Raw genomic sequence first — 7,094 nt, 5'->3', positions numbered from 1 at the left:
AGAGGGAGAATCGGGGCAAAGCCCAGGGAGGCCATGGAAGGCTTGTGCCTGGGACTATGACAGAGAGCATGGAAAGGAAACGGCATGAAGAACCCTACCACAAACCAGAAATTTTGTAGTTAATTTTTCTGATGAAATTGGTAAAAATAATGACCTTAAAGATAGCTGACCTAAATCTGCTAAATAGAGATTTAGCACAGGCTTGGACTAAAATTTCATTGCCTCAATTATTTATTTACTAAGTCATTTATTCAATAAATATTTGACAACTGTTTGCTGTGTATACTCTGTGACAGGCTCTGGGTTAAGCTAGGAAGATATTATACGTCTTGTCAAAATTAGGGATGGCTCCCCCTTCTGGGATAGTCTGAACTGCAATTCTTTTAATTGCTTTGAGACAGAAATTGTAGGACATCTAGGAAGAGAGTTGTCAAAAACATTTAATACATCCTTTTGGTCCCTATGAAGTGCAGCGATCAAACAAATTTAGACATTACCTGCACTGCTTGCAGTCTCTGCTGAAGTGGGATTGTTCAAGAGTGGGAACGGTCCCGGAGCCCAGAGTTAACAAAGCTCCACGGGCACGGGGTGAAGGCCCCTGAGGAAGGCAGCCCTGGAGAGGCTGCGCTCAGTGTGTGTTTAACAGGCACTGTCCCACTCAATGCTCATGAGGAGGATTATTATCTCAAGAAAGTTGTCCATACCGATGGGCAGGTTAGTACTCAAAGCCACATCTCTGTGACCCCAGAGCAGAGCAGTAGGGGCCGGCAACGGCCCAGACTGCTGAGGAATGAAAGTTTGGGTCACCCCTACAGGCAAGGAACCACAACTAGCTGAGGTGAGGGTGAGGTGGAATCGGCGGTGGAAGAAGGTAGGTGTAAATACCAGCAACAGCCGTGTGACCAACTGCCAAGGATGTAACGGGTATGAGTAGTTCTGTGCTGTGAATGTGCTTGTATATACGTTGCCCAAATATTCTTTTCTTCTCTTCTCCTAATCCCTTACCATCGTACAGAATGGGTACTAACAGTAGTTAACTGTGTGACTCAGTGTTTAAGTTACAGAATTTCAAAAGGGGAGAGTGACCCACTAGAAGACAAATAAGCATCACCCAGAGCTGAAAAGGAGACTTCGTGTCCCCTTGGGGGAAACGACGGTATGTTTCATGAGTATGTGGGGTAGGTGTATCATGTTAGGGAGAAGGTGCCTTCGCTGTTGTCTTTATTTGCAATGAACTGTGGTTTGGGGAGGTGGTTACAGGTGCCAAGCTGACAAGGGGTAGACTGTCATGGGTATGAAAGTGTTGACTTGGCTAGACTGAACTACATTCCCCAGAATTCCCTTCCTTTAACGTTTCTGGTTGGGGGGGGGCATCAAGTTACATTTTACACGAGATTTGGTGGTTGGAAACGTGCAGGAGAGATACTGTTTTCACGTGTGGAAGGCTGGTGCAAGGACACCAGGATGTTCGTGCACATTGTGGCTTCTCTGCGGCGTGAGGCAGCTGCAGCTGCTCCACCTTCCTTTGGATCCTCCTTCAGCTTCTCTGACTCCTGCACCAGGGGTGTGTTTAGCTCCATGAGGAAGGGAGCCAACTTCTCCCACAGAACTCCTGCATCATCAAAAGTGCATGCACTGAGAGAGATTGTCAAGAGTTCTGGCTGGTTCTCACGGGTTTTAGCTCATGCTCCTGGGTTCGAGTTTTCCCTGCAGACATCAAGCTCTGGTATCAGACAAACAGACAACAGCATTACAGAGACAACTCGACCAGCACCCACAACAGTGGTGTAGGGTCAAACCATTCACAATTATGTATAGAATCTTCTATAAGTCCTACTTCTGACTGAACCCTGCTTGATCCAGAATCACCTCATGAAACTGCTTCCCGACATCACCCTGGGTTCCTGAGGAAAGCTTCCTCCACTTCTCTTCACCTCAGTCGTGTCCTCCAAAGCTCCCTGGAGAACCAGCCTGAGGGTCTGCCGCTGCAGCCTCTGATGCCTAAAGGAACCAACAAAAGAGGAGATGCTGGGGTTGGCACTGCTCTTAATGCCAGGCAGGTTCACCCCAGTCCTTCCAAGATAACTTGAGAACATGTTGGAGTCCTTCTGAATCCAGCAGAAACCATTGAAGCCAAAGGGCAGGCCGCAGAGGAGGAAGACCAGCACTGTGAGCAGGATGACCATGCAGAGCCTGGTCAGCTGCATCTGCCGGGAGCTACAGAGGATCCTGAGCAGCAGGGCCGGGCTGGACCCAGAGAGAAGCACCAGTAAGAAAATAAGCAAAGGGGCCAGCCAGGTGGCGTAGTGGTTAAGTTCATATGCTCTGCTTTGGTGGCCCGGGGTTTGCAGGTTTGGATCCTGGATGCAGATCTACACACTGCTCATTAAGCCAGGCTGTGGTGGAGTCCCACATGCAAAATAGAAGAAGAAGATCAGCACAGATGTCAGCTCAGGGAAAACCTTCCTCACCAAAAAAAAAAGGAAAATAAGCAGAGATGAAATCAAATACCTAATACCAAACATGGTCACAATCCCTAGACAGGAAGCCACAGTAGTTTCCTTCCAGAACATTCAGCAGCAGGGACAGGGCCCAGAGCAGGGCACACATGACACTTGATATGTGTCTGCCATGGTGGCAGAGGTACCAGATGGGGCACAGGGTGGACAGGCAGTGCTCGGTGCTAATGATGCTGAGAAGGCTCAGGTCTGCGATGTGGGCAAAGTTCACCACAGTGGTGAAAAAGCTAGGGAAAGAGATGGAGATGGAATGGAAGGAGGTGATGAGTTCCTCCAGGGAACGTGTAATCTGGCAACAGTGGAAGAGGAAGCTGACTGCAGCCAGGTTGCAACGTAGATAGAGAAGGCAGACCTCCGCATGTGGAAGCCCAGGAGCTAGATGACAACCGTGTTTCTGGGCAGCCCGACCAGGGTGATGACGACTATCAGCAAGGCCCGGATGAGGGTCTCCATGTTAAAAGTTTGAGGTGGGGCCTGGTCACGTCCATTCACTGGTGTGAATTCAGTCCCCCAGGCTGAGATGGTTAGATGTGTGCTCAGAAACCCTCCACTGGAAACCGAAACAAGATGTGAGCACCTGCTGTATGATCACTGACTCTCACGGCCACCCTGTGACGTGGGAATTGCTGTCCCCATGTCACAGGATGGAAATGGAGGCTTGCGGAGATTAAGATCCTTACCAAAGGCCGCATAGCCTTGGAGACCTGGAACCTGGATCAAAATCCAGTTCTCTCTGACTCTAAAATCCTGGGCTTTCTCTGCTGCACCACGGACCCTCTACTGACATGCGGATGTTCTGTAGTCCAATCATACTCCACCGCCACACCACTGACTGTCCAGAGGTTATGTCACGTCCCCAGAATTTCCTGAAGAAGGAAGAGAAAAGTCTGGGATAGGATCTGAGAGACCAGGAGAGGGCTATGGGCCCAAGCATTCCTTCTGTTCTGGGCCAAAAATTTCCTAACAGGTGCAGGAATTCAGGAAGACACAGAGATGCCCACAGCCCACCCTCATCACTAAGAGTGACCCAGCCACCGAGGAGAAAGAAGATCATGCTTTAGGGACATGAGGGGAATGTGACCTCTTGCTAGGACAGGTGTGAGGATGGCCAGGCAAGGTGGGCTGGAAATGGCTCAGTGTGTGAGCTCTACGGACACAGCAGCACTTTTTATATACATCCCCAGTGCCTAGATCTGTATGCGGCACACAGTGTGTCCTCAATAAATACTTATTCCATGAATGAGGAGGCTAACAAAGTGAAAGATTTGGGTTAAATACAAAAAAAATGAAAACACAATTAAAGACACTAGAACACATGTGTGTAATGGATGAGGAAAATTTCACTCATGGTGACTCTTTCCTTGGAGAGCTCTGTGTGTGTTTAGAAGAATTCCTCACGTGTGCCCAAATTACTTAAGCTGGTCCTGATGTGCCTTTGAAGCGAGGATGCAACACAGCTTTGCTGAGCACCTAGAATCGTTTTGGTGCACAAGTTGGAGGCAGGTTTGGGGCTGAGCGGAATACAAGGGAGGAAGAGTAAGCGAGGGTGAGGGCCGAGGGCCACTGAGAAGAGCTGCTTGAGGTTCAGGAATGTCTCTGGGGGCTGTTACGTGGGCTGCTGTGGCGTGTGCAGTGCAAACCCGCTCCGTTCTCCCTCCCAGGAGATCTCCAGTAGAGTTTGCGCCGCTGAGCTAAGTTTCAGTGTGAGAGGGATCTGTGCGGGGAAGTGGAAAAAGTGCAGGGCTTGGAGTGTGAAGGGAGATGCTCATGCAGAATTCAGCTGGAGGGAGATGAGGAGCTCAGGCTGGGGCAGTAACTGCGGCCACTTGACGGCTTATCCCGTATTGCCTCCTTCAATCCCCTCAAGAGCCCTGTGAGGTGAGAACTGGTATTATCCCCAGTTTACAGAGCATGGAATTGGAGTACAGGAAAGGTGAGCGGTTTGCTCCTAGTCTCATACAGCGTGGATCTGAACCCAGCAGGGCTCCCTCAGCGTCTACACTTCTGACCAGACCTGCACACCTGCCACACTGTAGTGTCAATTACACGTGGACGGGAGAAAAGCAGAGAAGGAATTCCCAAGTCGAATCCAAGATGGCCGTCAAAATTATGGATTAAAAAATCATGTAACACAAGCAAACTCCAGAAACCCAGAGAGGGCAAGAGAAGCCAGTCAAATAGCGAAAAAGGAGAGGTGAGTAGAAGGTGTTTAGGGGCAGACAGCAGAATCCAGGAGCCCTTTCCTGCCTCACAAAGTCTCCAGAATCCAGAGGACTCACACAGGCAGAAGACCTCCAAGTGGGAAGAGGATGCGTCCTCCTGCGGGGCACAGAGAGGAAACAAAGACAGAATCATCCATCGTGCGCTCTGTTAGAGAGACAAGACCCCACAGCCCAGATTGGCCAGAAAAGGCTGTAGGAGGAAAACCAGAACCTCTGCTATCTCCACTCACACACCTGACCATTTATAAATATGTTACTAGGGTGGGGTGTATTTGTATTCCTTATCAAATTGGAAGCTCCATGAGGACCCAGTCACACCTGTTGTTGGTCACTACTGTATCCCCAGCATCTTGCACGCTCCTTAGGGACCGTCTATTGTGATATCCTCACTTAACACAGAAGAAGCTGAGGCCTAAGGAGTCGGAGGGATTTTCCTGAGATGTCACCGTGAAGAGCAGATCCAATACCATCTCTGGTCTCCTGGAGCCCTGTCCAAGGATTTCCCACCGTTCTCGGCTGCAGCGTTCATCATTTCTGAGGAGCCCCCGAAAAATCTTCATGTGAACACAGAATGCGAGAGATAATCAGCAAACGCAGAGACTGCCCCTAATATCCATTCTCATGTCACATACTCTCTGAGTAGCTGCTCCTTCCCTGGTCCCTTCAAGCCTGGGGGTGGACAGTGCTTCACTTCTGCTTGCCTTAGGCTGCTTCACCATGCTTTGTCACTTTTCCTTAATCCTGCCCAGCTTTGCAAATACTCGGTCCCCTCATGAAACACTCCTCACTCATCCCAGTTTGGGCTGTTTCCTCCTGGGACTCTGCCAGATTCACAAGAGAAAAGAACTTTGAAAAGCCAGTGAAACAATGAAACCTGGGTTAACAGCAGTTCGTCTCCGGGAAGCAATGCCAGCATGTTCCCTTGCTCCCTAAATTCCTGTAAGAGGCGGCATCCTCTCCATGCCTGCAGATTTGAACGGTTCAATGAAGGGGAGAATATGAGGTGATGAATCAGAAGGGAGAAAGGTTCTGGCTGACCCCATTCGGATCGACCACAGTCGGAGCTGCCATCACCAAAGGTGCTAATGGGGAGCTTCAGTCTCCTGCCTTTTCCTGAAGGACACACCATGACCCCCTGCAGGTAGCACCCCAAAGTAGAAAGAGGGGACGGGAACTTAGAGCAAACACCATCACTGGCCTTGGAAATAGGGCAGTTCTTGCTATATATCCTGACCCTTCTTCCATTCTTCTGGCCGGAGTGGAGAGCGAGAGCCTTTCTGTGATCGAGTGATGCCAGAGGACACTTCCCTGTCCTCTAAATCGGGAGATGCCTACAGGAGCTGGAGTGAGGGGCGGTGACCAAGCAAGGCTTATCAAGACACTGGACAGAACTTGCAATTTCCCGTGTAGACCCGGTGGGCAATTCAGAGGCCAGGGCTGTTTGAGACGTGACCCCTCACCAAGATGTTTCCCAGCATTTGCCCCACTTCCGCCCACACACCAGCCTCGCCCATCCCACCCCATCTGGTCCACCTCCTAGCAAGTAATCACTGTTCTGGAGCATACGGTTGACAACTGGGGACCTGGGTAGCAATGTCAAGCAATGTGAGCTTGCATTGTGAGGCTTCGTAACTAAAGAAAAGCCTATCATAGGGTGATTGAAAGTTCGCCATGACCTGACCTGATTTTTTTTGCTTGTTTTCTTTATGCTAACATAATGCATTCACATCTGGAACTTCTTTCCAAATGATAGAGAAACATATACAAAGTGGCAGTCTCCATGACTCCCGTTCTCCAGAGGCCACCCCTGATTATACTTCCCATTATCATTTCTTTTATTATTAGCTCAAAATAGTAAGCTTATATTTCTATATTTTAATTTATCAGCATTAACAACTGCATCAATGGGCTCCCCTTATAAAATGCAAGGAATTCAGCTCATGTAACATATCTTCTGCCTCCCTCCACTTCACAATATTTGCGATTTACTTATTTTCAGTTGGTCTGTATATCTAATATTTTCAGTCTTATGTTTTACGACTTCAGCTCATGTGTCTCATGCTATAGCCATATCGATCTACTTGTCATTTTTATACATGACATTTGAATCAGGAACTATTTAACATTCAGAAAAGTTTTTCCATGCCTTCATTCAGCAAATATTTAATAATTACTAATTGTGTCCCAGACACTGTTTCAGGCAATAGGGTGTGGTGTGAACAGCATCTCAGACAAGACCATGGCCCTGTGGAGCCCGTGCTCGAAGGCCTGGCCGAGCTCCCTCAGGATGCGAATGGAACTGAGAAGAGAAGAGGTGAAGGCTCAGCAGAGGGGTCTCCATCCATTAGAAGTC

At 48.9% G+C, this 7,094-nt stretch overlaps 1 pseudogene; it reads right to left on the bottom strand.

Moving 5' to 3' along the window:
- Positions 1-1,934: 1,934 nt before the first annotated feature.
- LOC124232775 (mas-related G-protein coupled receptor member X2-like) lies at positions 1,935-5,211 on the bottom strand (annotated as a pseudogene).
- Positions 5,212-7,094: the final 1,883 nt, after the last annotated feature.

The sequence above is a fragment of the Equus quagga genome, unplaced genomic scaffold (assembly GCF_021613505.1).
Source record: "Equus quagga isolate Etosha38 unplaced genomic scaffold, UCLA_HA_Equagga_1.0 114794_RagTag, whole genome shotgun sequence".
In the NCBI taxonomy this organism is placed as follows: domain Eukaryota; kingdom Metazoa; phylum Chordata; class Mammalia; order Perissodactyla; family Equidae; genus Equus; species Equus quagga.
The sequence above is the reverse complement of the archived record's forward strand: the minus strand, read 5'-3'. Positions and strand labels throughout refer to the sequence as shown.